Source organism: Lygodium microphyllum, chromosome 21, assembly GCF_053477565.2.
Source record: "Lygodium microphyllum isolate KBCC chromosome 21, Lygodium_microphyllum_v1.1.10, whole genome shotgun sequence".
Lineage (NCBI taxonomy): Eukaryota > Viridiplantae > Streptophyta > Polypodiopsida > Schizaeales > Lygodiaceae > Lygodium > Lygodium microphyllum.
This window is the reverse complement of record NC_141155.1, coordinates 136874698-136884627: the sequence shown is the minus strand read 5'-3', so window position 1 is coordinate 136884627 and position 9930 is coordinate 136874698.

The following is a 9930-nucleotide window of genomic DNA, read 5'->3' as shown; positions in this document are numbered from 1 at the left end:
GTTGGAACTTGCTAGTTATGTATTGAGGTAAATACTCCAAAAGGGTACTTTGGCTACTTTGCATAGGCTTGCTTATATGGAACCATGGTATGGATTCTTCTTGTGGTCTTTTACGTTCTCTCTCTCTCTCTCTCTCTCTCTCTCTCTCTCTCTCTCTCTCTTTACACACACAGAGAGCAATGGAAAGCCTTGTGTAGAAGGATGAATCTTAAGTTCATTGAGGGCCAAAACTTTTTTGTTTTGGTTTATGGCAAGACATAAAGGGCCAACCCTTAAATGCGAGCATTGCAACAACTTTCAAAGGGATCATGACCTTTCTAGCAAGGGAAAAGCAAATATTACCATTTGAAAGGAGGATTGCTTTAATAAAATGTCATTGGATTCCTTTAAAAAAGCTATAGTTTGCAACTATTACAAATGCTATTTTGAAATTGCCCATCATAACTAAAATCTCAACTATTTGTCAAGTTTAAGGTTAGTAAAAGAAATGATGGTGATGATGATCCATCTTAATAAAGAAGGCTCTTTGTTACCTAATTGTACGGTACTTACCTCCACTCAAGACAAATGAATCTTAAGACCACCCACCCTTTGTTGAGGGCCAAAAAATTTTGATTTTATTTTATGCCCAAACATGAAGGGCCAACCCTTAAATGTGAAGGTTGCAACATTCTTCAAAGGGGTCTTTAACCCTTCCATGAGGGCAAAAGCAAACATTGACATTTGCAAGGAATGCTCTAAGAAAATTTTATTGGATTATTCTCAAAAAGTTATAGCTTGTAATTACCTTTCAAATTCAATGTCAATGAAAGAAATGAAGGTGAAGATGGTCCATCATCTTAATGAAGAAGACTTGTTGTTACCCAACTACATGGTACTTATGTCCACATACTTGATCCATAGAGTTTTTTGGGAATGCATGTTTGAAACCACGAACTATACAGTTGCATAGCCTTACATATCTATGAATGTGGAGTGAAAGTCTATATTTGTGCATATGAATTTGTGCTTTCATGAACCTTCTATCCAATTGTTAAATATTGTAGTGATGCCTTTGATATTTAAATGCTAGTGGCATAGCAATAGATCCTTTGTTTGTATCAATCCAAAGGAAAGTGTGAACATTTTAAGTTTTCATAATATATATAACTTAAATCCTCTCTACTATGGATAACATGTGCAAACCTAATATAACTTAAGGTTAATTTTTGTGAACCTATAAGAATATGGATTAAAATTAGCATAACTTTCAATTCCAAAGTCCAAATATAGTTGAATTGTAAGGAAAATGCCATTTAAGTATGTTTCTTTGGTCAATCTTGCACATACATGGCAAAGCATGCCAAATTTAGAATTAATACTTTAGTTTTATATCAACTAATTTTGGGAGCTTTCCTTGAATTATAACTTGTGGCGAATGTGCTAAGATTACATCCTTTGAATTGGTACTATAGTAATTAAGAATTTGTAATTTAGACTTGTACAAGTTACTTGTGGATAGTAGTTCTTGGAGATATACTACTATGTACTTGTGAATTATCTACAATTAATAGTTCTTGGAGAAATATACATGTGACTTTTATCATGTTGCTCTAACAACCAAAAAAGCAACTGCTACTTTCGAGGGGGAGCACATGCCCCCATGAGACCACTTGCTAATAAAGACAATTTAAGACAAAAAAAACAAAAGGATAGGGATTTCCTTGAAGATAACAAAAAAATAAAACCAACATATTTCCTTTAGCCACAAAACCAACCATAAACATCAACATGCACAATTTCTTAAATATATAAAAACACAGTAATTGTTTAAACTAACAATTAATGATCTTTTCATTTTCTATTAAAAGTCAAATAGGAAATATGAGAGAGAGAGAGAGAGAGAGAGAGAGAGAGAGAGAGAGAGAGAGAGAGAGAGAGAGAGAGAGAGAGAGAGAGAGAGAATGTATTGGAAGTCGCAAGCGTGGCCATTCCATGTCCGCCTCAAAGTGGCTCAGACAATTATGCTGCCAATGCTCACATATTTCTTGCCATTGTTGCCGTGGAGCCCTACTACTTTGAAGGCTCTCACTCGTCCCATTCGTTTCATGTTATGGAAGAAGGATTCATTGCAAGCAAGTATTTCGTGGATTTCATGGTCACATACATGTACCCCCAAACGCCTGGGTGGTGGAGCTATTTTGGATGTTGAAACTCATATGCTGGCTCTGCGTTGGTCTCTTTTTCGTGCCATGTGTGTGGATCATCACCCATGGACCTTTATAGCCTGTTATTTTCTTGAGGACAGCGGGCTTCGTCATGGTAATACACGACTTCGGTGCTCCTGGTGGCATGTCCTTAATGCAAACTCTCGATTTTCCAGTCCCTCTTCCTCTCTGTTACTGCATTTGGTCGGCTCCTGGAAAGTGGTGCTCCAAAAGGCGCGTTGGCATCCAGTGGGGGACTGCTTGCATACTAACTCCTTTCAATTGGAATTGTTGGCAGTCTCGAGATTACTTTCATGGGAAGACAAACATGAGCTTAGACCAAGATTTAAACGCATGGCCCGTTTGGGTGTCACTTCAGTTGCGGATGCCACCCTTGCCACTCATAATGTCTTTGCATCATTTTGTACTGCCAGGAGACTCTTCAGGATCCCGCGCGGATATCATCATTTATGGGAACAACTTTTGTCGGTGCTTCGAGGGCAGGCAACCCTTTCTTGCCCTAGCTGTGGACCGTCCTTGGCAGGACTGGGACCTTGCAGGCCGGTTGAGTCTAGAAAAGGCCTCTGCTAATCAGGTGTATCATCTTCTCATTAAAGATCATCAATGGCTGGCTGTGAAAGCTAATGTTGTATGGGGATTGCGGAAATCTCAGTCATGGTGGAAGACAACTGTGATGGAGGGCTGGTTGAATTAGACACCTTTCAAATGCAAGGTCTTTCTTTGGCGGGTGATGATTGGTGGTCTTCCTCTTGCCTCGGCCCTTTCCAAGCGTAGAATCTTGAACGGCAATTGTTTCTTCTGTACCACTAATGTGGAATCAGCCCGACATTGATTTATTTCTTGCCCGCTCGCCAAGAATATTTGGTCACTCTTGTCACAAGTTTGACACACAGTGGTGGGGTCCTCACTAACTCCTTTCAATTGGGTTTTTGTGCGCCCAAAATACCCCACACCGCCACATTTGCATATGAAGATCTTATTCCACTTTTTCAGATACTGGGGATGCTGGCACATTTGGATCACGCGGAATGTCTTTCTTTTTGATTCAGCCTCTAATGTACCGAGACACATTGCCCGGCTTAAAGGTCTCTTGCATTGGGGTAGATAGATCTCATTCGGCACTCGGACTTGCTCCCTCAGGAGGACTTGCTTCCCTGGCATATGGAAATTTCCTCTGGGTCTTTGCCATGACTTGTGTAACTTTTTCGTGGCCTAGTACTGGGATTTCACACACATTGGCCTAGGGCCCTCGTGTATCTTGTAATCACGTAAACTTGTACCCTTTTTTCGTAATTAATACAATTACCTTTTACGAAGAGAGAGAGAGAGAGAGAGAGAGAGAGAGAGAGAGAGAGAGAGAGAGAGAGAGAGAGAGAGAGAGAGAGAGAGAGAGAGAGAGAGAGAGAGAGAGAGAGAGAGAGAGAGCTCCTTGTTAGTGTTGCCACATGTAGTCTCTAGTTGGATTTCAAAGTGAGTGGAGATAAATTTAACATGTATAGTCTCTACTTGCATTGTAAAGTAAAAGAGGTGATACATTATGTAAATAAGAAAGAAAAAAGGCATGTCACACCACACATACTTTACTTTTTTAGATGTACCACACAGACTTTACTTATTTGACATCTAAAAGGTTTGGTAGGTCTACACGTGACCCCACTCTTACATCTCACTATTGTCATATAAATTCGTTTCAAAATTAACAATGAATGCTTGTTTCATTTTCTGTAATAAATTAGACAAGAAATCATTGATGAGAGATAGATTACAACAAGCATTAGAAATCACTCTACTCCTTTAACATTAAGAATTTATTTGAATATTTTTAAGGATATCTTTCCAAAATACGTAAATGGAAGGATTCTAGAGAAACGCCAAAGAAAACCATATCTTTATTCATGAACAAATCATGCAATCATTAAGTTCTCATATGATTCAAGTAAATAACACTAATCAAGCGTTGTTGTCACTATTAGCAAATCAACAAACTCAAACTTATCTAAAGCAAATCCACCACCGGACCACCATGTTCCCCCAAAAATTTTCTCTAAGATTTCCACAAAAGATATGGCTACATGGATCAATCATTTTGAGGATGTATTAGCATATAATATGATTGGTAAGACGATCACAAATTACATGAGATAAGAGTGGTCTAATAATAAAAGTCAATTAATTAAAAACTTTGCTTTAAAAAATTTAATCAAAACCACATTACAATAATGAAGCAAATGTATGCAATTAGATCATGGACCTATCACACAATTTACAATAGCATATAACCAATTATTTCTTAGGATTGACCCAAAACATATCGAAATGAAATTGCATTCATTCTGGCCTTGTTTGAGGCATGATATCACACATAAAGTTCAAGATCAAGGAGCTAGGTCATTCCATGAAGCTATTCAAATTGCATAATGCATTGAAAGTTGTTATCATATTTGAGTAGCAATGTGTGAACACACTTAGGATTATTGGGACACTTTTTTTTCTCTCTAGGAGATTTCTCTCCCTAGCCTCATATATATGCTTGTTCACTCTAGGACATACTTAGTATTGTAAGTCTTCTCAATTGATACCTCTTAATATACTATGTTGTATGTGTGCTCTCAAGCTTCTTCTTCTTCAAGCATTGTCTATTATTTGTGCTCTCAAGCTTCTTTTTCTACAAGCTTTGTGTATTCATTCCTATGCCCCTAAGTCAAATAACTTGTATGAAAGTTGGCTTTCTTGGGTACTATTATCAATGCCCTTCGCTTCATCTCCTCAAAATGTAAGAGAGCCCATGATAGGGCTTGCTATTGTTAGATTTTTATTTCAGCACATGTTGGTTTTGTACAATTTTTCCTCTATACAAAAGACTTTTGTATGAAGTGTAGTCAATGGCTATGGTAGGCAACAATGATATATTCCATATATTAAATGTTAAGGACAAAGATGGATAGAAGCAACTATCCACTCCCGACTTATATGATGCATTGTGTATTGGCTGTAAAAGGATTTTGGAACATCGTGCAAGGAATTAAAATATGTCATGGTGGGGCTTTAGAAGCTACAAGTATAGTAAGAAAGGTGTTGGTAAGATGTTGCAGGTTCCAATTTTGCTCCCAAGCATCACCATCTACTCTTGAGTAGATTCCTTGGGATGATAAATATGCAGAAGCTCACGCCTTGATTGCATTGTTTGTTAAACATACCATGATCCCATACATTTGTGCATATAGGAGAGCTAACAGTGCTTGAGACACTTACACTATTGTATCAAGGAAGAAATGAGCTCCATTTTTCTTACCTATGAAAGCAGTGAACATATGGATAAATATGACTTTATGGTGACAGATTTTTGACAAAGACCAAAGATCTTAAAGAGCTGTTAATTGCTGTCGATGAGATTTTTTGTGCAAATTATTCTCATTGGACTTTTAGATTCTTATCAGAGTTTTGTGTCTAATCTATGTTCGATAATGAAAGGCATCCCAACTCTTTGTGTGAGGACCCCAAAAACTGTGCACAAAGAGGGGCTTAAAGGGGGGATTAATAAGGTTATAAAACCTTAGTGAATAAAAAAGAAATGAAATTATCCTTGGCTAACGAACTGATCTTGGCCACCACCTTCTTAGACTCGCTGCCATTGAATTGAACATTGCCACCATCTTCTTGATCTCATTGCCACTACTTCACGATGATCATACTCTCCACAAATTGGTACGAGCACTCCCTATTTGCAATGGCATCGAAGAGACCATACTTTGGAATGGGGAGCATGGGAGTTACAAATGTGGTCACCAAATGTGGACAACACACTGTTGCACGCAATACAAAACCAGGTTCTTTCATAGAAATAATGTTCATTCAATACAAAGATTGAGAACGTAAGTAAAAGATTTTTCAATATTTGAAAAAGAATTTATAGCTCAATAATTAGGAAAAAATGAGAATTCAATGAGAAAGGAATAGAGTAGGAGACCATAAATTTAGATTTTAATTTTTGAAAGGTAGAATAAATTACACGACATCGCAAATGCATTGAATAATTGTATATAAAAAAAGTGCATCAAGGGATAATTTAGAAAAAAATTGATAAAAATTTAAGAATCAAGTAATTACATCAATAATATTTTCTTGAAATTTATAAATTATGTACACATAGAAAAATATTTTTTTGGAGGCATTTATGAGTCATGTAAAGTGAATTAAGATAATCAAAGTACATCATTAGATTCGTTGAATAGAATTACCCTCTTTAATGAGGAAAATCTCACTATTATTAATTATGTTGTAATTATTAAATTGCATTGCATATGTAGGTATTATAAGCCTAGGATATTTGAATCGACTTACTTTGCCAATATAACAAATTGAAGTACGAAACCCTAGCTCATGAAGTAATTAAAAAATTGATATGATCTACTTTTGAGAAAATAGAAGCCTAAGATTTCTAGGGAAAATACTTACCTTGTTAGTTTATGCAACTTTCAAGGTAGAAATTGAAGATTCCAAGATTTTTAACTTAGTTTTTGCAAGTTAAGACAAATATTGACCATATCCTAATTCATTGAAATTTAGTAAAATAATTGAAACTCATAATAAGGACAATTGACCAACCTTCGACAAAGGTTTAGGTCAGGAAAGGTTGTGAGCAAAGACTAAAACAAGTTAGGAAATTAATAATAATCAAGGAAAGATCGAATGAAGGAAGAATAATTAGAATTTAGATTTCAAAAGGGAGACTTAGAAAAATATGAAGGGAAAACTAGGAGAAATCCAAGAAGGGGATAGTACCAAGTTGAAAATAATTATCATTAGGTTAAAAACCATATTCTGATTGCCTCTGTATTTTGTGTAGAATTATTACTTGAAAAAGAAGTGCATGTGTGAAGGTGCATACGAGTATATTTGATGCACTTAAGATGTTTGATTGAATTGATCAAAATCCTAATGTACCAAATTTACAATAGGATAAAAGGAAAGTGAGCTAGACCTCCCCCAAGGCTAGCTATAGATCCCTCTACTAAGGGTGATTGGTTTTGCCACCTCGTAGGGTTTGGACTAACCTTGATGGCGAGAGGTCGCTTTGTAGGGGGATCCCTAGGCAGGAGGAGTTGAGGGTGCCAAGGGGGGTTTTGACCAGTTAACTCTAAGGCTCATAGGAGCCATCCAAACCCTTGCATGACTCATGATGGACTTCCTGAGGGCCTTGGTACTAGTTAGGGGTGGAAATCTTGGTAAAATAGAGACCTTTGGACCGTTCTTCCGTTTAGGCAGAAGGTGAACACTTGTATAAGATTCTCCATTAAATAAAGAAGTTGTTTTTCCCAAGGATTGTTTTCATTGTATAGAGCAAGTGAGAGAGTTTGCCGCATCACAAAACGATGTCAGTATACTAGAGCTAGGGTTTACAACGGAAAGCGAGCTCTCTATACTCAAGGTCGTGCAAAACCTAGGGTATATCTTGTCTCCAATGTGTGTGTAGCGTATGGAGCTAATCCATGCAGTGAAGGCAGAAGTGGTAGCCATGGCACACAAAGAGAGAAGGAAGGAGAGCACAAGTGTAGGGAAGTAGAGAATGAAAGTGAAAATGAGTTTGGAGTTATAGCTTTTATGTATCTAGGGTTTTAAATGAAGGTTTTTTTAAAACCCTAAAGTTTCAAATTAAAACTCTTACCTTAGTTTCTTTATTTCAATACTTTAAAGTAACCGTTAAAATTACTCATGCATGTTGTGATTTAAGTTACGTGAATAAACACTGTGATTAAAAGAGATTAATTGAGGAAGTTGATTTTATGTGCACAATATAAATGTGTTAGGTAAGATTCTCCATTAAATAAATAAGTTGTTTTTCCAAAGGTTGTTTTCATTGTTTGTGTGCTATGACTTAAGTTACATGAACGAATATTGTGATTAAAAGAGATTAATTGAGGAAGTTGATTCTATGTGTACAATATAAATGTGGTAGGTAAGTAGACAACTAAAACTACTCGACTAAGACAAGTGGGAGGGCGTGATCCTGACAAATCTGCCTAAGGCAGGATTGTCTTAGTAAGGTGAGAGCTTCTTACAATTCAATACATTATAGTATAGGAAACACTGACCACATAGAATCAATTAAAATATTGGCTCTGTATCGTTTAAGGGGAATAGAGTGAGGCTTTGCTTGACGGATAGAGGGGTTAACGTACCCATACTCCCCCCTTGTTTCTCACTCTCCTGAAACCAAGTGCAATATGAGTCAGCTTTGGTTTGGGCAATCTAGCACAAATAGATGTTCAAAGATTGATGCTAGTTAATCTGATAGGTGAGCTTAGTTTACTTAGAATGTGAAAATTTTGGTTGATTCTCATGGGAATGGCCAATACTTTCCATTGTGAAGTGGAGTCAAGAGAGTCTAGGTAGAAAAACCCATGTTATTCGAAAGAGCATAGAGGGTTGTCGCCTAGAGAATCCTCCCGATGAACCACTAAATTGTGCTAATAACCTTGTTTAAGGAAAATTTTTATGCAAATATGATTCACCCTCTAACTATTAGTGGAATCTCTTTTAGAATAATGAAGATTGACAAAAATTCTTGGTGCCTAGAGAATCCTCCCGATGGACCACTAAGTTGTGCTAATAACCTTGTTTAAGGAAATTTTTGATGCAAATATGATTCACCCTCTAACTATTAGTGGAATCTCTTTAAGAATAATGAAGATTGACAAAAATTCTTGGTGTTTCGAGCAATGTTTATCTTTGCGATGTATTCCCTTCATTTTTATTGGCAGGATCACTTCATGAGGATCTTGGAGCATATATTTAACCCTTCATCGTTGTATCAAGAGCGTCGATGGACATGAAGCAAAGTTTATTACTTCATCAATGCCGATAAACTTTTCTATCTTCAAAACAACCTCAAAAGAAGCAAGTGGATGGAAAACCTTAAACTAGTCAAGCTATTTATCTTTGAAGAATTGTGCCTAGATCACATTCTCAACATAGACATGGAACGGATTCACCAAAACCATTATCTTTATGACCAAGAGCTCCACATTATCCTAGCTAAGCATGTTGCCATTTTAGGATGCTCGCGTCACAATAATTATTGTAAATGTGGTTTTTCAAATCTCTCCCAAAATATAAAGTCTTAAATATATTTTATAAGAACTGCAGTTGCACATTGCCAATGCTTGCAATGTCACATGCGTAATTGCTCCCAAGATGGACAACACCATGTTGGCCTCCTATATAGTCTGTAAACCACTCATGGTGAGGGGTGACATGAAAAGAAGCACCTGAATCCAAAAATCAAGTGAGGATTTTGGATTCAGGTTTCTTGTCCTTCCCCTTCAACTTGTCTCAAAGACTCAAATTATTGCTCCTTATGAGCATGGTGAGAAAAGGAATAGAGATAGGTGATACCTTGGGAAAACGTCAAGTTGACCGAAAAATACAAAACCCAAGGTTGTGGCAATAAGAAGATGGAAGGGTATTGGCATAGCAAAGTCTTTGAAGTGCCCATGGAGGTATTCAAGGCACAACCTAATTGAAGGAAGCCCATCTTAGAAACCAAACATATAGCATGGGTGGCCTTCTGCAATGCCACATCTATAGAAAGAGGAGATCCCATCTAGCTACCTCGCCCACAAAGGAATGGATTAGACTATGACCTGGACATCCATGGTAGGTATGATTTCCCTCTCATCTAAAACACCAAAGCCAAGAGGCCAAGTTCCAATAAAGAGATTTC